This window comes from Petaurus breviceps, unplaced genomic scaffold, assembly GCF_028583685.1.
Source record: "Petaurus breviceps papuanus isolate PSGF00001 unplaced genomic scaffold, PetGlider_PUasm1.0 185, whole genome shotgun sequence".
NCBI classification, from domain to species: Eukaryota; Metazoa; Chordata; class Mammalia; order Diprotodontia; family Petauridae; genus Petaurus; species Petaurus breviceps.
This window is the reverse complement of record NW_027185797.1, coordinates 15,565,338-15,589,473: the sequence shown is the minus strand read 5'-3', so window position 1 is coordinate 15,589,473 and position 24,136 is coordinate 15,565,338. Positions and strand designations below refer to the sequence as shown.

General features: G+C 39.6%; 1 protein-coding gene, 1 long non-coding RNA gene and 1 other non-coding gene across 7 annotated transcripts in view; 1 reads left to right on the top strand and 2 right to left on the bottom strand.

The window, feature by feature from the left end:
- Window positions 1-24,136, bottom strand: part of RPL15 (ribosomal protein L15) — a 431,201-nt gene that overhangs the window by 253,554 nt on the left and 153,511 nt on the right. The gene's annotated exons all lie outside the window — the stretch shown is intronic.
- LOC138161689 (uncharacterized) overlaps window positions 1-24,136 on the top strand; it is a 185,685-nt gene that overhangs the window by 141,883 nt on the left and 19,666 nt on the right. For all 4 annotated transcript variants that reach the window (XR_011168436.1, XR_011168439.1, XR_011168438.1 and 1 more), the window contains one exon: window positions 13,363-13,483. This is a non-coding gene — a long non-coding RNA (uncharacterized lncRNA). The remainder of the gene's footprint in view (window positions 1-13,362; window positions 13,484-24,136) is intronic.
- LOC138162001 (U6 spliceosomal RNA) lies at window positions 18,201-18,303 on the bottom strand. The gene has a single exon (XR_011168511.1). It is a non-coding gene; the product is annotated as a U6 spliceosomal RNA (small nuclear RNA).

Here is a 24,136-nt window from a genome sequence, read left to right as displayed (position 1 = left end):
AGGTGAGGAGAGAAAAGCAGAGAAGAGAGAGGAAGAGAAGAGGGGGAAAGAGAAAAAAGAGGGTGGAGAAGAGAGAGAGAAGAGACGAGAGGGGAAATGTTGAAAGCGGAGAGAGGGTACAAGAGAGAATGAGAGCCATCGGCTCCTTCCTAACCCTGTAATTTCAAGCTAAGGAAGAAAAAAATCAAGCTCAGTTTTGTGAAGCCTTTAGGATACTTTTAAAAACTGAGTTTTCCCTTTGACAACAGCACAGCACATCTGGTAGCCAATTGTGCTCCCCAGTGCAAGTGTCCATGTTTGTGCGTGTGGCAAACCCTGGTGCCTGGGCCATGACAGTTTCTTTGCAAATCTGTCCAGAGAGCAGTCTGGCTCACACACTGGCACCAGAGATCAAGTGAACTTTACAGTCCTGCTTTAAAGACTTACATGAACATGTAAGATCATGGAACTGGAAGGGACCCAAGAGGTCTTCATTTTACAAAGGAGTAAACTGAGACCCAGGAAGTGACTCATCCAAGGTCACACAGTAAGCAAGTGTCAGAGCCAGGATTTGAATGAAGACTCTCTGGCTCCAAATTCCTTGTTCTTTCTACTCTATAGCCCAGTGCCTCCCATGACAGGCAAGTGCTGGGGGAGGAGCCAAGGGACTGAAATTCACAGCCCAGACCAGTAACAACTTTCTATTCTTAACCTTTTTAATAATAATAATTAGCACTTTAAGGTTTGCAAAGTACTCCACATAGGTCATCTCAGTTGGGCCTCATAACAGCCCTGGGAGCCAGGGGCTCTTATTACCACCCCCATTTTACAGACCAGGAAACTGAGGTGAAGGGACTTGCACAGAGTCACTCAGCTAGTATCTGAAGCAGAATTTGAACTTGGGCCTTCCTGACTCTATGACCAGCATTCTATTCTTGGTGCCAGCCAGATGTTTTTTACTGAAGAGATAATTGGCTTCATCTTTGGCCAGACATCTCCATTCATTTCAGCCTCACATCTGAACAGAGGGGCTCAGCTCCTGCTTTTACCCTCCCCCAGCCCTACCTGCCAGTTAAAGATGAGGCCAAAACCTCGAATCTTCTAATCATATACTTTCCTCAGCAGACCTCCCTGCATTCCCTGGTACTCTGCCTATTGGTTCCCATTCCCTGCTCTCTTTCACTCCTCCAATGATCTGGAAGCACCAGGTGCTGAAACAGCTCCTGATAAACTACTCCCCACCAGGCACTCTACAGTCTAACTACATGGCCCTGTTGGCTGTTCTGCCATACAACACTCCATCTCCATCCTGGTGCCCTTGTACCAGCTGTCCCCAAAGCCTGGTCTGCTCCCCTTCCTCACATCCAACCCTTATATTCCCTGGCCACATCAGCCAGTACGACTGGGCCAAAGAGGCCAAGGAAGGGAGGAATGTGCAAGAATGGAAAGATAGAAAGGGCCCCAGTTGTGAAGAGCTTTAAATGCCAAACAAAAGAGTATAAGTTGGATCTTTGAGGTAATTGGAAACCATTGGAATTTATTGAGTTGGAAAGCGACCGGGACAGATCTATGCCTTAGGAAAGAGAATTTTGGCATCTGAGTGGAGAATGGATGGGAATTGTGGGGGACCCACCAGAAGGGCATTGCAATAGCTGAGTGAAGAGGTGATGATGGATTGTATCTGGGTAGCAGGTGTGGGATATAAATGAGAAATGCAGAGAATGCAGAAAATCGTAAGATTTGGCAACTGAGTGTGAGAGAGGAGGGAAAGATGGCACCAAGGATGTGAGCCTGAGGGATTGGGAGAATGTTGGTGTGAGTAACATGGAAGTCAAAAGAGAAGAAGGTTTTGGGGAGAAGAAAACAGGCTCTATCTCGGACATGTTGAGTTTGAGAAGACTATGGGTCATTCAATATGAAATGTCAAATAAGCTATTGGTGATGGGGGACTAGAGAGGAGATAATGTATGCAAAACACCTTGCAGGTCACTCAGTGATAACCAAATGTCAGTTTTTCTTACATGAAGTATCTAGCAAACTTGCCAATGATTAATATTGGGATTTGTAGCGCATTTACCGGCCATAGCACTCATAGAATAATGGAGTCTCAGAGATGGCAGGAACCTTTGATGTCAGCTCTGTTCCCTCCTTCCCCAGACCCCTATCTTCTTTACTACAATGAAAGATAAAGGGCTTTTGTCAAGGACCAGTGGCAGAAGTCCAGTCTAGAACTTCCCTGGCCTTATGGTGTAACTGATTTGTTTGTTTGTATCTATCTAGTCCCCCCAATAAACTGTAAACTCCTCCAGGGGAAGGGCTGTGGTTTTGCACCAAACACAGTGACAACAGAAGGCCTTCAACAACTGTTTGTTGATTGACTAATCACAGGCATCAGTCCCTTTGGTTTGAAATGCTACAAGCTCTATTTAAATGCAGTTGTTTTGGGGCCATAAATTTGTAAGGGGTGACAGGCTGCCTGCCAGGAAGTAGAAGGTTCTGTTGGCAGGGGGATGGAGAGCGGGAAAGACTGTGGTCTCTGGGTAGTACCTTAGGAAGGTATGAGGAAGATGTGGGTGAGGGATGAGTCAGAGAGAGAAAGGAAGGGGATATCTCAGAAAGAGGGGGAAAAAGTGAGAAAGAACCAGGGGAGATTCTGAACCAATCACTGAAGGAGCAGCTGGCAGAGCTTGATAACATCTGGCATTCATCTAGCGCTTTAAGTTTTGCAAGTCCCTTTATTAGTGTTACCTTATTTGATACAACAATCCTATGAGGCAGGTGCTGTTATTATTCCTATTTCACAGATGGGAAATCAAGGCAGACAGAGGTTAAGTGACTTGCTCAGGGTCACACAGCTAGTCTCTGTGGCTGGATCTGACACCTGACTCAGGTCTCCTTGACTTCCAAGTACTATTCCAAGACTTCCAAGTTCTATTCACTGAACCATCTGCCTGAAATGAAAGATTAGTTAATGATATTCCCACATAACAGATGGACCAGGGGATGCCATAGTGTATTGAGCACTGGATCTGGAGTCAGTAAGACTCATCTTCATGAGTTCAAATCCAGCCTCAGACACTTACTAGCTGTGTGATCCTAGGCACTGAAACTGAATCTGTTTCCTCATCTGTAAAATGAGAGGATTGGACTTGTAGGCCCCCAAGGTCCCTTCCATCTTCAAATCTCTGAGTCTGACCCTCCAATATTCAAACTTGGGCTATGCATCCTGGACCACAGTCACCCTGCAAAGTCCGTCATTCACATCCAAGGGAAGCTCACCAATACCTTTCCCCTTAGTGCCTCCTGAAAGCTGGGGAGTGGTCCCACACCCTCTCTATACAAACACATGACTGATTCAGCCCAGACTGAGAGATGGCAATGAGAGTTTGACACAGTCTGCTAAAGTGATATCATGAATTTTGTGTCTAACATAGGACCAAGATGTAACCCTAACCAGCTGTGATCGATTGCTAACACTTGATGAAATGATGGGTAAATATAGTCAAAAAGATATTATGGCTACTTTCTGAAATCTGAAATTCAGAAGTGGCTCCTCAAAAGATCATAGCTTAAGATCTGAATGGGACTTTGGAGGTCATCCAGTCCAATCACCATTTTTACAAATGAGAAAACTATGTCCCAGAAGAGTTTGAATTGCCTTAAGTCACAGAGATTAATAATTGAGGCTGGGTTGCAACTCCAAGGTCTTCCTGACTCCAAGTGTCAAACTCTATCCTCTTCTTTAGCTACCTTATGGAAGAAAAGCTCTTAGAGAGACACAAAGCCAACAGTGACATCACCTGTTCCCCTGATGCTGCCAGGGTTTGAGATTTCTGAGAGCTAGCCAGTGCCACATGGATGTAAATCACTGGGGTGATTGAACCATCCTTGTTTCAATGCCCGGATCTTTAGTGACAGCTTGAAATAACAAAAGTTTCAAGTCTTGGAGTTGAGTTTCCCAGTATCCTAGAGCATTGAGTGGACCTTGTTCACCTGTGAGCTGAAAACCATTAAAAACATTCAACTTGGCACGTTGAATGAACTGCCTATTCCTAGCTCCTTTTTACAGGGGAGATAGTCCACAGCGCTCAGATTAATTCCTCTTGTATGCTACACTGTGGTTGGGAGGAGGAGGAAAGAGACAGATTTCAGCCTAAATGGAGTACTTGGGAAGAGTCGGATTTGGGACTGAATGGAATGTTCTGTTACATATATTTGTGGCCAGCAGCTAATACTCCCACCTTTACTGTGCTTCTATCTAATCTAATTAACGTGCTGACTAAGATAATTACCCTTTGAGACATAGTCCATAGGTATGCTGGGAAAGAAGGGGCATGCCAGTAAGTGAGGGAGGGTTGTTGCAGAGCCTGAGAGATTGAATAGATCTTATTCCTAGTTAGAGGAGGACAAGGTGCTTAAGGATCAGCCTTATGTCCACAGTCTTAACCACTGATATGGGAATAGCTAATGGTCACAGTGCTTCCTACCTCTTTCATTTGGATATTAGAGTAGGTCACTTCCTCTTTCTTTTCCATTTGGGTGAAGTACCGCAGGTTCCTTTGAGGAATGTTTTGCTGTTTTCATTTCATATTTTGTACCCCACAATTAAAGACAGTTATAAAAATATAGTGCCAAAGTTTTCTTAATTACGGTACTAGTATTGGGTACTTATTTGTTGCCAAATCTCCTCCCCAGATTGAAAGAGGGAAGAGGTCAGATGTGGTGTGGCTATCCAGAGAACTGGTGGTCCTCAGCAGTCTGTAGGGTCTGGAATAGTTTCTGACACCTGGAAGCCAAGATAGTGGGTACACCATGGCAGTGCCCACCTGGACTTCTGACTCCCTGCTAATTGACTCTATGTCAGGACCCTGCTTTTCCCCAACCTCTGAACAACACCAGAGTAGAGCAGAACATTTCTGTGCATCTCATCAGATGTGGCCACATCCTGCAGAAGAGAAGGAAAGATGAGACTGTGAAACTCACATCCCATTTTTGTTTCCTGCCAGAAGCTTTGAGAGGAGGCTTTATGGGTGAAGAGGTCCAAATTATCTCCTGGAGATTTGCATATATGGAGATAGATCCGACTCTTCCCTCTCATTGTTGTTGAGTTGTTTCAGTCTCTCTGTGACTCCATAGGTTTTCTTGGCAAAGATACTGGAGTGGTTTGTTCTTCCATCTTACAGGTGAGCAAATCAAGGCCAAAGGGGATGGGGATTGTGATAAGGGGATACCTTATCACAAGTGTTAAGTAGCAGGATCAATATTCAATGAAAGCCTGGTTTCCTTGTGTTCCCAGAACTTAGTACAGTGACGGGGACATAGTAAGTGCTTAATTAATGCTCATTCATTTGACTTTGCCACAGTGTCTTCTTGGGTTCAGGCAATGGTCTGTTGATTTCAATTATCCTTACAACCCTACTTTTCTCCATCGGTTGATCAAGAATTGGTTGTCCATACACAGAACAGATAAAGAATACAAATACTTCATATTAGAAATTTAATAAAACCATCAGAGTGAATGAACTACCAGAATAGGATATTTCTGTGTGAACAATTTTATTTTTCATCGTATACATCTAAGAATCAATATGATGAAGCGACTTTGTATAGATTCCCACCCCCTTGAGAGCCTAAAGGCTAGAAGGATGCTTAGGCAGGGGACAAGCATTTATTGAACATCTACTACATGCAATATACCAGGACCATTGTGAAAGATACAGAGACATAAAATGCAGTTCCTTCTTTCAAAAAATTTACAAACTGATTGGTCTAAAAACAAGGTGAAAGACAGCTTTGTGTAATGAATAGAAGCCAGGACTCAGAGTGAGGAGATCCACCTTTGAATCCTGCCTCAAATATGTATTAGCTGTGTGACATTGGGCAAGGCACTAAAGCTTTCTCAGCCTCAGTTTCCTTATTTGCCTACCGCTCAAGTTTGTTATGAAGAAAAGTACTCCGCCAACTTTAGAGCATTATAGAAACATTAACTATTACTTTAAAATTATTATTGGAAATACATAAAAAAGAAACAATAATACAACATCTAGTTACTTAGCAAATAAGAGTTGCAGAGAGTAAGTACTCACTTCAAATTAAGAAGACAATAGTAATTTGCAAAGGCTCTATGAAAGTAGGGGCATTTATATTGAACTTTGAAATCTGAGGGAATTTATAGAGGTAGAGAGGATGGCATTTGATGGGATGGGACCACTGGAAGCAAAATGACGAATGTGGGGGTGGGGAGAAACATCTCTAAACTTTGATTCAGAAGAGATAACTAAAGAGGGATGAATCCCAGCTTCAAAAGGCACAGAGGTTGATGGAGATGGAAAGAATGAATAATAATACAAATGTATAATAAATAATTAGAAAAACAATTATTGAAGGCAAAAGCCAAAATGTTAAGGTGCTGCAAGGAGTCAGAATGGTGTAGCAAACGAGATAAGTATTTCAATATCAGTCACAAATTTTACTGCAAAGGAGGGAGAAATAAAGAAATTAAAGGTGAAAGAACCTCCCAAAAAGATCATGTAGAAATTTCTGGCCTTCTATTTGTTCATGAGAAGTCTAACAACACATTAGATGAAACAAGAAAGAGAAAATCTTCACACTGCTAATGTGATGAAAGACAGACAAGTTAGATTAAGGGATGTGACTGCAACTAGCTTCTCTGCAAAACTAGAAAGTAGCAGAACCACACAAAATCCATAATTATTGGCTCAAATGCATCACAGTAAGTCATGGCAAAGCACTTTACCACCTTCTCAGAAGCAGGAATGATCCCACCTACCTACCTTCCTTCCTTCTTTCCTTTTTTTGCAGGGGGAAGGCAGGGCAATTGGGGTTAAGTGACTTGCCCAAGGTCACACAGCTAGTAAGTGTTAAGTGTCTGAGGCCGGATTTGAACTCAGGTTCTCCTGACTCCTGGGCCAGTGCTCTATTCACTGTGCCACCTAGCTGCCCCATCCCACCCTTCTTAACAGGCATCACATATCTATTATGAATATGTAACACCCGTGACCAATTCGGTATGGGCCAATAATGTATTTATATACTTTGTACAAATCATTTACAGCTTATATCACATAGATATCATATATATATATATGTGTGTGTGTGTATAATTTATATGTATGTATACTGTATATGTCTATATACACATAAACACACTTTTGTGAAAACAATATATTGACTAGAAGTCGATATTGACATCCCAGTGGTTTAAAGAACTTAATATTGATTCAATAATTACTAAGTAAGCTGTCTAGAGTGCAATGACATTCACACTGCTTTTGCTGATTATTGCAAAGACTTTGACTCAGTTCTGCACTCATGGCTCAGAAATAGTGGGAACACTACAGTATTTGAGGTTGCTTAAAAAATGCCATTAACACAATAATGTCAAAAACAACTGATATAAAACACGGCATTTCAGAGGGGGACATTTTAAAGTCCATTATGGTTTTGCCTAGCTTTAAATGTATTCAGAAGGCAGCTAGAAAGTGCAGTGGATAGAACACTGAGCTTGGAGTCAGGAAGAAGTGAGTTCAAATCCAGCCTCAGACACTTACTAGCAATTTGGGCCTAGGAAAATCACTTACCTGCTGACTGTTTCAGTTTCCGTGACTGTAAAACCAGAATGATAAAAGCACTGGTCTCCTAGTAGGTTATGAGGATGAAAGAGGTAATAGTTGTAAAGTATTTAGCATAGTCTCCATCACATAGTGGGCACCTAAGAAGCATTTATTCCCATCTTCCCCATCATCTTGTGGTATCTAACCAGAATTACACACAGAACCAAGTACAGTTTCCCTTCCAAATTAAAAAGGGAGTATAATCATTTCTATACTCAGTTTTCTATTTGTAGCCCCTGTACATAGCCCAGTTCTTGCCACACTGTAAACAATTAATGGATACTTTTTTGCTCATCCATCCATTTGTTCATTTGATAGTAAAGGCTGCTAACATATCCTTTCCATTTGACTTGTGAAATGCAACCAAATGGGATTTGCCTGCAGATAGAGCCCATACAATGGCTAAGATCCAAGAGACCCTCCATTGACACCCTCCATAGGAACTTAGCCAGCAATATGTCAACAAAGAAACATTGGACAAAGGCTGAGTCGTGCAGATTTGTTTGTGGAAATGGAGGGGTTGAAAATGGCAATTCTGGACCCAGACATTTGCAACATAAATAGCAGAAGGGTATCCTCAAGGACACAGAACTTAGTCATCAATGTAGTTGATGCAAGGAAATAATAGAAGCTGTGAACCACATTAGTGTTGGCTGTAAGCATTTAGCAAGAATGACTATGGAGCAAGATGTGATTTGGTGGCTATATTTACACTATCCTTCTTGGACTGCCAGAAGACAAGTCTTCACACTTCAGATACATACCTCAAAACATCCCAGATGATTGTACCAATAAACCGTGCTGGAAAGAGATCATTATTGCAGACTGAACTGTTTCCCCACTCACCCAGACATAACATTGATCCATTAAAAACTTCAACAACATAATAGATGTTGAAATACAAACTCCTCATAATTTTGAACCTACATGGAGCCCCCACCTTTTCCCACTATAGAAACCTGGCCAAAGAGATCAGTGATGTGAAAGCAGGTGATCACCATCCCTCTTGTCCCACTGATTGCTAGTGGTGCTGAGGAGCTTGTGGCAAGCCCATAGAGGATGAGCTTACATCCTCATACTTTCATTTGGCAAACAAAACAAAAAGGCAAACAAACAAAAAACCAATGACTTTATTTGTGTAAGCTTGTAGAATATACAGGATAGCCCTTGGTCGCAGGACTCCTTCTACCTGAACCTTGTGGAGAAAGATGAGCTAGGGAGAACAAAAGGGAAGAGGAACTGGGCTGAGCTGGGATTTCAAAGGCTTAGGGAACTCTCTCCTTTTTTTTTGGAGGGGGGAGGGCAGGGCAATTGGGGTTAAATGACTTGCTCAGGGTTACAGGGCTAGTGTGTCAAGTGTCTGAGGTCACATTTGAACTCAGGTCTTCCTGACTCCAGGGCCAGTGCTCTATTCACTGTGCCACCTAGCTGCCCCAGGGGAACAACCTCTTAAGGTGTCACCTCTACAACTTAGTTTCAGAAAGCTGCCTAAAGCATCAAGAGGATTGCTCAGGTCAGACTAAATTGAAGTCTGTCTTTGAAACTAGCTCTCTATGCGTTATGAGAATGAAATGTTAATAATGATAATGATGGTGATAATTAATAATAATAGAATTGGTTCCATGCAGCTGAGCCCAGGACTTGGCTTGGGTTAAAATCCCATCTCCAGCACTTGCTGGGGGCTATGTGATCCTGGACACTCTTTTAACTTCTCTAAGTCTCACTCTCCTCATCTGCAAAATGGGGATAAGAAGACTTCACAAACTATTTCATAGGTTTGTTGGGAGGAAAACTTTTTTGCAAACCTCAAAGTGGTATCTCATTGGGAGCTATTCTTCTTATTCTCCACCAAACTCTCTAATATAACCTTAGAATAAGGATTCAGACCAAAGACAGTGATCTGTACACAGTATGGGCAAAGCCTATTTAGAAATGTGGTTGAGCAAACATGAGTTAAAGGAAGTGGTATCTGAGGGGAGAAAGTACTGGAGGGATCTGGCAACATTTACTCAGCATGCCAGGTTCCCTCAGTGAGATTTCAGAGATGTAGACTTTGAACATGGCAAATAGATCTCCCTTTTCTAAAAATGAAATAATAATGACAGTTAGCATTTATACAGCGCTTTAAGGTCAAAAGAGTCTCTCCCTTGGGTCTCATAAGGGCCCTGTGATATAGGAACTGTGGGCTTTATTTCCCCTCTTTGACAGATGAGGAAAATGAGGCTCAGAGAGATAACATGACCTGTGTGAGGTCACATTGCTAGTAAGAATCAGAAGCAGGGTTTGAACACAGGATTTCCTGACACCAAGTCTCTGGCTCCAAAATGAGGAAATGCAACAGTTATATAGAGGACATTTGTTTCCCCCTGAAAAACACTGAAGAAAGCTCATTTGCATCTATTATATATAAGGGTTACATTCTCTTTTCTTATGCTTTTTTTTTTTGGAGAGGGGAGGGCAGGGCAATTAGGGTTAAGTGACTTGCCCAAGGTCACAGATAGTAAGTGTTAAGTGTCTGAGGTCAGATACATTCTCTTTTCTTTCCAGATTTTCTTTCCTTCTTTTCTTCCTTCTTTCCTTCCTTCCCTTCTTTCTTTCTTTTTCTTTTTTGCTTTTTGGAGGGGGGAAGGCAGGGCAATTGGGGTTAAGTGACTTGCCCGAGGTCACATGGCTAGTAAATGTCTGAGGCTGGATTTGAGGTCCTCCTGACTCCAGGGCCAGTGCCCTGTTCACTGTGCCACCTAGCGGCCCCCTCCCTTCTCTTTTAAAAAAAAAATATTAAGGATTGGGCAGCAGCAAGAACAGCTATAATATTAGCCATTCACAGAATCACAAAATTAGAGAGAATCAGAAGGGATGTCAGCAGGCATCAAGTTTACCTCCCATCTGAAAAGGAATCCCTCTGACAACAGTTATGATAGGTAATTATGTAGCTTCTGCTGGAGGACCCCAAAAAAGTGGAGCTCGCTGCCCCTTCCACATCGGCACAGTTCTCATCTTTAGGAAGATTTTTCCCAACAGCAAGCCTAAATTGTTTCTTTTGTTAGCTCCACCTGTCAGTCTTGGCTTTGCCCTTTGGGAGTCAGCAGAAGAAGCCTGATTCCTCTTGTCCAGGACAGTTGCATACTTCAGTTACTTGCATACAGCTAGCCCATCTCTTTCCTCTCCTTTCTGCAGCTACAACAGCCATTCATAGGTCACAGGATTGTAGATTTAGGTCTGGAAGAGATCTCAGAAGTCATTTAATCATCCCCAGGCCATTTTACAGATGAAGAAACTGAGGCCCAGTGAGGTTAAGTGATTTGTAGCAAATGGGATAAGTGAGATGTCAAGCCAGGCCATCCTCAGAATACAAATGCAGTTCTCACTACCACCTGATGCTGTGTTCCTCAGAAGGAAGTGACCTTATAGGACTACTTCAGTTGGCCCTGAACAAATACTCTTTGATGACCAAGAGTCAATGAGTTTCTCCATCAGTACAGTGTTCATTACCTGTCAGAGACAGCTATTGTTACACCTTTCATGTGAGGACAGTAGATAAGAGAAGACCCTTGTTAATGCTAAGGTTTTCTTATTCCTTTGGCCATTTAAAATATTCAAACATTTATCATACACCAACTATGAAACTGATTTCCAGATAAAGATAAAAGGCTAAGAAATTGTCTCTTCAAAGCTGCTCTCCTTGAATACACAGGGACGGTCGGGGTTTCAAATGGTGTCACACAGCATGGATGAAAGAGCTCCTTGGGAAAATGATCAGACAACTCTTTTTTTGACTGTATAAAGGGAATGCCCTGCAGGGTTACATCATATTCTCAATGGGCTGAAGAGACAGGTTGAGGATTTACATACAGGTTTTATTGCATGGGAACTGTGGTGCCTGCCCTACCTTACTTGACAGGGGTTCTATAACACATGGGATTATCTATAGGAAAATATGCAGAGTTCTCGGAAGAGATGTGACCTATAAATCTGAGACATGATTGTCTTAATTCAATAAATGTTATGACAATGATACCTGATTACCTAGCAAATTCTGATTCTTTCTTCTATGAACAGGTGACATTTTATATCTACTTTATACAAGGGTCAGAGTTGAGTTTCCTTTTTTCTTTTTTTAGAGGTAGAAACGAAATAAATTCTATTTCCTGTGTATACAAGTTGACTGTAAGTAAGGAGGATATAATTGGTCACATTTCATAGAAAAAAATCATTTTAAGAATGAAACAAAATAGACACCAGTATGTAAGCCATATATTTACATCTATGCAAAAACACCATCATTTTTCACTCTGACTTTACAAGTCAAAAAGTCTTTATGAACATGCCTAATAAAACTGAGTAAGATGACTACAGGACTAAAGTTTTTCAGGGGAAAGTCATGAGACAAAGCACTAATATCTTCAGGGACTATTACAATGCCTTCTAGGCACAAGTCTGACCACATTTCCCTGATCAAGAATTTTCGGCCCCTTATTACTCCCAGGACAAAAAGCAAACTCTTCAACTTGACATTCAAATCCCTACACAGTCTAGGCTCTCTTTCCAGATTTATTTTGTATCATCCCCCTTCACACACTCCACATTCCAGCCCAACTGACCTCCTTGCTACTTTCTAAACTGGACACTCCATCTCAGGCTTCTGTCCTTGTTTGCCTAAGAATACATTCCATTCTCACTCTATTCTATTCCTCTTAGGATTCTAAGCCTTCTTCAAGGTTTATCTCAGGTAAACTAACAGATTGTGGGGAAAATATTTTGGAATTTTAGTGCCCTATTACTAATAGCAGCACATTTATGTGAATTCTTTTTTATTCCCAACAAATTTTTATATACTTGATTTAAAAAAAATATGTTCTAAGTCCACAGACAACATTGAGATTTAATTAAAATGCATAAAACAACAATGACAACAAAAAAGTTTATCTCAGGTGCTACCTCTTCCATGAATCATTTTCAAATCTTCTTGATTTTTTAGTGATCTCTCCATTCTCAGATGATATTATAGTTATTTCTCTGTGTAAAGGTTGCATATCTTGTATACCTCATTCTAACCTATCTCCCTAGTATATTGGTTCCCATTTAGTGGTTCACAAATACCTTGGAGGTTTGCAATTAAGGGTTCATGATCAAAATTCTTTGATGGTATGTTAAGCGTCAAATAGTTGTCCAACCATATCAAAAAAAAAATCCTCTGTGATAACAAGCATGTGCAAATTCAAAGCATTAAAGATTTATTTCAGCAGCAATCTGAAACTTTCATAATCATGTACACAACAATTTAGGTATTCATACAGCAACTACATCAAACTCTGAGTGCTTCAGACTGAGCACAATGTGTTCTTGCAGTTTCTTAATCTGTCATCAAATTGTTTTCAAACCTCCAAATGGGTTCAATATTTGAGTGAAAACTGACTGCCAAAGATGCTCAGGTGTATGTGTAGACCCTCCTTCATATCTGTTTAATGTACCAGAATGGCTCCCTTCTTCTGCTCTGTTTACCTGTATCTTGTTAGCAGTGTAATCATGTGATCAAGAAGTTGTAAATGTTTGTGTTCTGGCAATGCAAATGCCAGGCTGTTTGAAAATCATGGTTTCTGAGCATACTTGTTACATTGCCATCTTGAAACCATCAGATTATCACAAACATTCAACAGAAATAAACCTCATTTTGCCTCTCATTGAAGTATTAAAGCTATTTTTCAATTTAAACTTAACTTCACTTATTTTACTCTTCTTTGTCTGGCAGATTTTCCAATATTCTGGCTTGCAGCACTGGTCAGTCATTCAGCAGAGTTTCTGGGAGAATGTATCCAGTGTGCTAGTGGTAGAAGAGAAGAGACTTTTGAAGAGAATCTTTCTTTACAAAGGTTAGTTTATTAATAAACATGTTTAAAATGAAGGAATCTATGCAACTGAACTTTAAGAACATTTATCATTTAATACAACACATTAGCCAGCAGAAAAGTAAATATTTTATATTTATCTATATATTATGTTTATGGTTATATATTATATGTATAGTTATTATATATTATATTTATAATATTCATTTTCATTAACTGAGTGGCTAAAAACTAAAAAGTGAATTTCCATCTCTCTGCAAGAGAGCCTGTAACATTTGCCTACCATTTTCCATCACAGATTTGTTTGAGCAATCATTTTTGTTTTATTTTTGTTTTTCACTTTTTCTTTTAAATAAAAATACAGAAATAGGGGTGGCCAGGTGACAGAGTGAGTAAGAGTGCTGGTCCCAGAGACAGGTGACTTGGGATCGGTTCCGGCCTCAGATACTTATGTGTAACCTTGAGCAAGTTACTTAACCCCAATTGCTTTTAAAAAAATACAGAAATAAATTTGATGCAGAGCTAGATTTAAGTTTTAAGTGTTTGTCTGGTTCTGACCCAAATATTGCAAACCTTTGTTTAAGCAAAAAAGTCAATACTGAAACTAAGTTTATATACGATAATTAGGAAATGGCTAGGTGCAGTGGTACAAAGTACTGAGCCTGGAGTCAGGAAGACTTGAGTTCAAAACCAACTTTAGATACTTCCTACCTATGTGACCCTGGGCAAGTCACTAAACCACTCTCAGTTTTTGTTTCCTTAACTGTAAAACGGGGATAATAATAACACCTACCTCACAGGGTTCTTGTAAGGATGGAATAAAGATACTATTTGTAGGTCACTTAGCATATGCTTCCCATATAGTAGGTATTTGTAGCAGCAAGCACCCCAAGCATCCCCAGGGTCGCTGCCAACACAGGTTCTTAGATCTGCTTTGTTAAAGGAAAGCAACTCAAAATGGGTTAACAAGCTTACTTTAATCAGTCAAATATGTATCATTTACCTAGTTCAGGGGAAAAAGGTCAGCACCCCGAACTTCAGAATATACAGACAGAATTATCAAGACAAAAACAGATCAAGTACACAGTTTTCCAAACTGTGCAACCATTACATCCATACCAAATCAACATCTGGGTTTCAAAGCCGGGGGGCTCTGGACAATGGCTTCCCAGAGTTTCATCTGATCAAATCACAGAACACTTCTCAAAGTGAGCCCCAAAACAAAGCTACACATCAGGGCTTATATAGCCTTCTCCTGGCTCAGAGAATGTAACAACCTTATTGACTCACTGGCCAATTCAGAAGTATCTACTGAAAAACAAGCCTCCCATCCCAGGCTCCAGGTGCACTTTAGCCTAGGAGCAGGGAAGATCTTTAAATTTACATTCCCATTACAGTGTTTTATTAATGCTTGTTGCCTTTCCCATTCTGGTATTATAGTATATTGAACATCTTCCAAGTAGTAATTTATTTCATTAAAAAAGATATTTATCTTTAACTAAATTTGTAAAATAAATATAATATTAAGTTTTGCAGATAATAGCATGAGGTCTTGCTAGATTACTTCCTTTAATTCTTACAGAATTTATTATATAAATATTTGTAATTACTTTAGGACTCAAATTTTACAATTTTGTGTTTAGTTTTTGTAACTATAGGTATGATAAAATTTTATGTAATTATGCACATAATATACCTTTTAATTGGATGCTTTTGGGGCAAAAATTATTATAGTAGTTATTGTAAGCATTTAATGAATAAATTTAAAAGAATATTGTGAGTAGCATATTAAATTACCCTTTTTATTGAAAGGGATTCATGGAATAAGAATGTTGGGAACTAGGGCAGCTAGGTGGTGCAGTGAAGTCTGGAGGACCTGAGTTCAAATCTGGCCTCTGACACTTAATACATACTAGTTGTGTGACCTTGGGCAAGTCACTTAACCCCAACTGCCCTGACTTCCCCCCTCCAAAAAGCAAAAAAAAAAAGAATGTTGGGAACCACTACCCTGTAGGTTAGTGCCTTGAATGCAGGAGTGTGTTTTTGTATTGCCAATGCTGAGCACAGAGCCTGCCACATATTAGACACTCAGTAAATGTTTGTTGGATTGGTTTGCATTGCATTGATGACATTGTAGTTCAGATTTTGGATTAGCCTCTGAAAAGGGTTAGGAGCTAGTAGATGAGAGACTGGGCTGGGCTGTCATTTATTTCCTTTCTTGCCTCTATGTGAGGACAATCTGGAACACTACGTGGGCATGTACCTATTATATCCCTCTAGGAGAACATAGGGACTCCTATGTTCCTGCCCTCTCTGATTATAAAATCCTTCAGAGATCATGCAGAAGTCAGCAGAAGGCAGGCATCCTAAATTAGCCATTCCACTGTAGAATGGGGCTGTCAGGGGAAGGAAGGGGTGCCCCCTCACTAGAGGACCATGAGTAAAGGCTGGGAGATCACTTGGGTGCTCAGGGATGGATTAGGCCAGGTCACCTTTGAGGTTCTTTCTAATTAGGAGATTCTATAATCCTGTAATTTAACACTCCTCAGGAAACCACTGGGCAATACTTCCAATAGGTGGGGGGGGGGGGAACTATTTGTTTGAATGAATGAATGGCCCAGATAATTGCCTCCACCACCATTTCTCTGAAAAGAGCTGGCCTCCAGGAAAAGGGAAGTCATCAGATTAAGTGTCCTAATCATTCACTAAATCCCATTTCGTCTTGCCTGCCCAGACTCTGTGATTATAGACTTGATGTCTCTTTATGACCTTAAGAAAAAAAAATGAGCAGGTAATGACCAGCAGGTCTCCAAAGGAAAGAACTCTGACCTTTGTCTCTACCCTTTGCGTAACTCAGGCCTTGAGAAACCAAGAAAAGGAAATGGGATTCTTTGGGAAGGTGGGGGAGGGTTTGTGGTTGAAAAGGGGCTAGAATGTGAAGATCACTGGAGTTGTTTGAACCTGGGTTCAAATTCTACCACTGCTACCTGTAGACCTCTGAGCCTCAGTTTCCAACTCTGTAAAATAAGGTGGTTGCACTAGGGGATCTCTCCAAGGTTCCTAACAGCTCAAAATCCCATGATTGTAAGAGGAGGAAGGAAAAGCTTCTACATGGGAAGGAAAGGGAGGAGGAAGTTACAGAGGTCATGCCAGAGCTATTTCCGAAGCCCCCCAAATCCCAAAAGTATATGTCATCATCTTAATGTTGAAAAGCAATGCAACTCACTAAACTTGCTTAGTAACCATTTAAATTCAAATGGACTTGTTTTCAAGCACAAAATATCATAAATTTTCAGTCATTTCCTCTAATTTCCATCTGGATTTTGTCCATTCACTCTTACTTTATGTCTTCTATAACTATAGGCGGCATGTAGTTTATTCTTTTCATACTTATTTTATTTTTTGCTTTGCATTTTTTCACAATTCTATATTTGCCATCTCTCCCATTAGAATGGAAGTTTCTTGAGGAAGAAAACAAGAATGTATTCAGTGTTTATTTTTTGCCAGGCCATGTGCTGAGTACTTCATAGAGATCATCTGATTTTATGCTCATGACCCTAGGAGACAGATACTATCCGTAGTTGAGAAAACTGAGGTAGGTAAGTTAAGAGACTTGCCCAGGGTCACACAGCTTGTAAATGTCTAAGGCTGTATTTAAACTACAGTCTTTCTGGCTCTAAGTCCCCTAAGAGCTCTAACCACTGCACCATCTAGTCACCTCAAAAAGCCACACATTCTTTCTTTTTGTATTTGTTACCCCAGTGCTTACAAAAGTAAATGATTAGCTTTTCACTCACTCACTCACTCATTCATTCATGTCTTCCCAAATATTTCTTTTTTTTTTTTTTTTGCCTTTTTGAGAGTAATTGGGGTTAAGTAACTTGCCCATGGCTAGTTTTTTTTTGTGTGGGTGTTAAGTGTCTGAGGCCGGTACTGAACTTAGGTCCTCCTGACTCCAGGACTGGCGCTTTACTCACTGCGCCCCCTAGCTGCCCCTACTTCCCAGATATTTCATACTCCTCACACTTGTTGGTTTAAATTGAATTAAATTCCATTATAATCATATACCAAATTGATCGATTTGCAGTTGTATACTTAAGTGACCCCCAAGATTTTATTTTTTTTAAATTATAAATAATACTATTATAAAAATTTAGAAACTGATAGTTATTTTTCTATTTTCCATAACACTTTCAGGGCTTATGTCTAACAACAGAATTATTGAACCAAAGGGAAAAACTATTTCTGTAATTTTAATTGGGACCTACAAGGTTGCTCTCCAAAAATACCATGTGATCTTACAAGTCCATGGCCTTGCACATGCATGGGCCTACTCCAATATCCAAATTTGGGATGTTTTGCCTTAAATTATCTTTGCCAATTTGATGGGTGTGACTTGCTACCTCAAAGTTGTTTTAGCTTTCATCACTTTAATTATTAGTAGTGGTGTATTTATTTTCAATCAATTATTAACAATTTTTTTCCTTTGTGGAAAATGGTTTCTTCATATCCTTTGACTATCCATTGTGGACTGGGTATGGCCTTTGTAAGCTTTTAATAGATCCTTATACATTTTAAATCTGTCATAATTTTCCGTTCTGTCATTTTCTTAAGTCCTAATTTTTGTTGTACATAGTTTTTTAAATTCTAAAGTAATCAAAGATTTATCTCTTATCCCTAATAATTTCTCATATTTGTTATATAATAAAAAAAGTCAGGTTCTTTCCACAATTGAGATGAAAAAAATACAGAAAACTTCTTGAATTTATGTGTTACCCTTGCCCAGGGCTGTGCTGATATCTGTAATGTTCCAATTTTAGTACAAGTGCTGCCTGAGCAAGCATGTTCCATGGTAATTTCCCCACATCTGGAGGAGTAAACTGAAATGAGAGCCCTCCAGAAAGGAATGAAACCATTGTTTGACTTCCTTCCACTCCACTGTGTGGATGCAAGGTCAATACTCTACCCATAATGTCTTTCAGTCTTGTTTTTCATCACCCTTCCTGGGGTTATCAGTTTTTCTAACCTGGGGCACCTTTTATCTACAAAGATACATCAGCTGTGGACAATCAAGGTCTTGAAACGTCCCCATAGCATAGCCTCAGCCACAAGGAATCTTAAATCTCCACCTCTGATTTGCTGAATTTGCAGTTTCCTAGAACATTAAACACCAGCCACCTTTCTTCACTTGCTGTTTCTTCCCAGGAGATGATAATATTTACTTCATTCCCAGAGGAATTAAAGATGCTCACAACGTTGAAAGCTGGTGTGAGGATGAAATGTTCTTATTGCATTTTTGGCCAACATGAGAACGCACATTGCATGTGCCACTCATGTTACCATTATTTCGACTTTGGGTTTTAACTTGTAGTCGGCTGATTTTTCCAGGCTTTAAGTCTTTAAGGAAGGTAAATGAACCAGGGGCATTTCTTTGATTTACTGTCTTACATACCCTGTTCAGATACCAATTTCAAAGGTACCATGTCATGTTATGTTGCTGTCTCTCCTTGGTTTTTGAAGAGAACCAATGATGTCATGATGAGTACATCTCGATTTCCTTGGGAACTGGATTCACAGTGAGGCAAACTGGACAAAGTTGTCAGCTCCACTCTATCCTCCAGAATCACTGGAATCCAGGGGCAAGACAAAAGTCTGGGCAACAAGCAATGACCTGGAAGGCAACGGAAACAAGACCTGGTGTCTTGGATGCCTGACCAAACTCTAAGCACTCCACAGAACCTGCCTTAATGGCCAATAGAACAAATGGTTTTCAGTCTTCTCATTCCACTGGGAGAAGTCATCACATGCTTGTGGTAGGCATCTGTCTAGTTTACCATAGGCATCCAGTTAGGAAGACCTGGGTTTGAATCCTGTCTCAGATACTACTGGCAGTGTGACTGGGCAAATTACTTAACCTCTCTGAACCTCAGTTTCCCCATCTGTAAAAAGGACTAATAATAGCTACTGCCTGTCTCCCAGGGTTATTGTGAGGTGCAGGTGAGATTATATATAAATTGCTCTGCAGAAGTTAAAGCACTCTGTAAATGTGAGTTGTTGAGAAGAAACATGACAAGTATCAGATTCAGGGAGCCTGAAATTCAGATCTCATTTCTGACACTTGACCCATCCAGAAAAAAATTTATCGCCTTTCCCTGCTCACTAGTTTCCTCTTAATGTCCAGCTAATCACCACAGCTTTCATCTTTGGTATCATCTTTATCTCCTGGCAGACAGGGAATAGATTAAAAATGCAGAAATAGACATTTTTGGGCATGGCCAACATGAGAATTTGTTTTGCTGTATTTCACATGTTTATAAGGAGTGTTTTATTTATTGTTTGCATTTTGCTATTATTGTACAATGTTGGGGTGGTAGAAAGGATAGATTATAAATGCATGTAAAAGAAATCATTTTTTTTCTTTTCTTTTCCAATTAAAAAAATATTTTTATTTAAAGTTTTGAGTTCCAAAATCTATCCCTCTCTCCCTCCCCTCTCCCCTGCCTGACATGGTAAGCAATCAGATATAGGTTATACATGTGCAAATATGTAAAACATTTCCATATTAGTCATTTTATACATAAAGATTCAAATAAAAGAAAAAAAGAAATAAAGTGAAAACTAGCATGCATTAGCCTGCATTCGTTCAATATCAGTCCTTTCTCTGGAGACACATAGTATGCTTCATCATTCATTTTTTGGGACTGTTTCTTGGATCATTCTATTGCTGAGAGTAGCTAAGTCATTCACAGCTCTTCATTGAACTTTTTAACAATATTGCGTTTACAATATTCTCCTCATTCTGTTCACTTCACTATGTATCAGTTCATGTAAGTCTTTTTAGGTTTTTCTGAAATCATCCTGTTTGTCATTTCCTAGAGCACAATAACATCCCATTACAACCATAAACCACAGATTATCTAGTCATTCCCCAATTGATGGACGTCTCTTTAATTACCAATTCTTAGCTATCACAAAAAGAACTGCTGTAAATACTTTGTACAAATAAGTCCTTTTCCCTCGTTTTGGATGTCTTTGGGATATAGACCTAGCTGGATATTGCTGGATCTAAGGATAAACATAGTTTTATAGCCCTTTAGGCATAGTTCCAAATTGCTCTCCAGAATGCTTGTATCAGTTCACAACTCCTACCAAAAGTGCATTAGTGTCCCAGTTTTCCCACAACCCCTCCAACATCCAACATTTTATTTTTTTGGTCATATTAGCCACTCTGATAGGTATGGGGTAGTACCTCAGAGTTGTTTTAATTTGCATTTCTCTGATCAATAGTGATTTAGAGCACTTTTTCATATGACTATAGCTAGCTTTGATTTCTTTTTCTGTAAACTGTCTGTTCATATCCTTTGACCATTTATCAGTTGGGGAATGACGTGTTTTTTATAAATTTAACTCAGTTCTCTATATATTTGAGAAATGAGGCATTTATCAGAGATATTTATTGCAAATTCCTCCCCCTCCCTGTTTTCTGCCTTTCTTATAATTTTAGTTGCATTCATTTTGTTTGTGCAAAACCTTTTAAATTTATATAACAAAAATGATCTATTTTACACTTTTTAAGGTTCTCTATGTCTTCTTTGGTCCTAAATTCTTCCCTTATCCATAAATCTGACAGATTTAAACTATTCCATGCTCTCTTGATTGTGGTATCACCCTTTAGGTATAATTCATGTACCATTTTGACCTTATCTTGGTACACAGTGTGAGACATTGATGCATACCTACTTTCTGCCATGCTGTTTTCCAGTTTTTTCAGCAATTTTGTCAGCTAATGAGCTTCTGTTCCAAAAGCTTAGATCTTTAGGTTTATTACATTCTAATTCAGCACTTCTTAAAATGAGTGCAAAAAAATTGGCAACATAGGGCCGCTAGTTGGCGCAGTGAATAGAACACTAGCCCTGGAGTCAGGAGGACCTGAGTGCAAATTTGACCTCAGATACTTAACACTTACTAGCCATGTGACCTTGGGCAAGTCACTTAACCCCAATTGCCCTGCCTCCCCCCCCCCAAAAGAAGAAAAAATTTGGCAACAGTAAAAAAGGTTTCTAAACGCTCAAGGACCAGACATCAAATGTGTAGTGAATTTGAGGTGTTTCTGGTAGCTCTTGTCCATGTTGCATCATGTGACTTCACTGAAGTCTTGGTTCTGAACACCAAGCATTCGAACTTTGCACTGTGCATGTCCTTAGGCCAAACACCAACAAATACTGCCAAAATGTGAAAAGGGGTCACGAGTGGAAAAAGTTTAAGAAGCCCCGTACTAGATTACTATGGTCATTTACTATAATGTAATTTGTACTTTATCTATTCTATTGATCCACCACTGCATTTCTTAGCCAGTACCAGATTGCTCTGATGATGACCATGGTATAATACAGTCTGAGATCTGGGATGGGCTAGACTACCTTCTTTTGCATTTTTTTCATTGATTTCTTTGATATCCTTGATCTTGTGTTCTTACAGAAGAATTTGTTATTTTTTTCTATTTCTATAAAATAATTTTTTGATAGTTTGATTCGTATGATACTTGAATATATTAATTTAGGTAGAATTGTCATTTTTGTTACATTGGCTCAGCTTACCCATGAACAATTAATATTTTTCCAGTTGTTTAGATCTGACTTTATTTGTGTGAAAAGTGAAAAAGTCATTTTTTTAAGAAGGATAAATGTGCCAAGGTAACTCAGAAATCTAGACCTGTAGGGTCTAAGAGCCCTGCTTTTCCTTAGGCAGGCTTCTCTGTGTCCCAAGTCTTCCTTTCCTGGGCAAAGTCTCTCTTGAACACACAGCTCATTAGCTTTCTTCTCTACCTCTTGAAACTGCTTCCTCCCTCAGGTGACCTTCTCTTGGTATTCAGGCCTCTCTGGTGGGTGTGTAGTTTTCTCTGCTCACTCATTTGTCCTTAAACTCTTTTTGTACCTCTAACTGCTGCCTAGGGTATCTCCCAAGTAGGTAAATAAACTTCAGGTTGACGTGGTTGATGATGGATAGAGGTGAGAGAGAAAGCTTCTTTCCCCAGTTCCCAGAGGTGTCTTCTACAAGCTACTCCAAACCTGCATTTACCTAAATTCCAATCTTGCCCAGGGCTTCATTATTTAAAATTCTCATTGTTACTTGTCTAATGAAATTGCTTCCTTTAATTCCATCAGAGAAAGATGCTCACACTTCATAAAGGGAATCAACAAATGTGGCCACATTTTTACAGTGAGTTTAACACCCCATTAATACCTTGTAATTATATTATGGGTTTTCTGGGCAAGGGAGGGGAATGATCAAAGACCCTCTCTTCAACTTAAAGTAATTAGGGGGAAGGCTCTAGTAGCTGGGGGTGTCAGGAGGGGCTGCATATAGGAGACTGAACTTGATTTAAGCCTTGCAGAAAAATGGGGATTCTAAGTAGGTAGATATTAGGAAGGGGCTTATTCTAAGCAAGAGGGATAGCATGGACAAAGCACAGAGACCAAAGAAGAAATGTCCTCTGTGAGGAATCACAAGAAGGTCAATTTGGCTGGACTGAAGAGTGTGGGAAGGGGAACAATGTAAAATAAGTCTGGAAAGATAAGTGAGCCAGGTTGTTAATGACTGTAAATACCAGCGAAGACTGTATTTGATCTTAGGAAGCTACCGAAATTGAATAACAATAATGATAATAGGTAGCATCTATATAGCACTTAAAGATTGGCAATGTGCTTTGATCTCTGTAGCAATGAGGAAGTGCTTTTATTATTTCTATTTTACCGATGATATTGAGAGTTGTAGTGACTTTACCAACATCGCAAAGTCACAGAGCTATTAAATGTCAAAGCAGAATGCATGTGTATGTACATGTATAATTTGGCATTTTATTTTTAAAATTCAATTTTATTTTATTTTTAGTTCTGATTTCTTTCCCTCTCTCTCCCCCACTCATTGAGAAAACAGAAAAGAAGAAACCATTACAAATATGTATAGTCATACAAAACAACGGACCACATTAGCTACATCCAAAAAGAAAGAAAGAGAAGAAAACATGTTTTAACCAGCAATGAGTGCAACAGCCCTGTCTGGAGGTGGGCGGTGTGTTCCACCATGAATCCACTGGAATTGTGGTTGGTCATTGTGTTGGTCAGAGTTAATGAGTCTTTGACAGTTAACTATCTTTACAATATTGCAAATAATATATACATTGTTCTCCTGGTTGTACTCATCTTATTTTGTATCAGTTCATATAAGTCTTCTCAGGTTTTTCTGAAATCATCTCCTTCATCATTTCTTATAGTACAATAGCATTTCATCACATTTATATAGCATAGCTTGATTACTCATTCCCCAATTAATGGGCATCTCTCTGCTTCCCATTCTTTGCCACCATGAAAAGAGCTGCTACCAATATTTTTGTTATACATGGGCTCTTTTCCTCTTTCTTTGGGGCATAGACCTAGTAGTGGTATCAGTGGGTCAAAGGGTATGTACAGCTTTCGGGGTATAGTTCCAAACTGCTTTCCAGAATGGTTGGACTAATCCTCAGCTCTATCAACAGTGAATGTACATCCCCAAATCCCCGCCAGCATTGGTCATTTTCTTTCTTTCTTTTTCCCCCCCATCATTTTAGCCAATCTGATGGGTGAGAGGTGGAACATCAGTTGTTTTAATGTGCATTTCTCCAATTATTACTGATTTAAA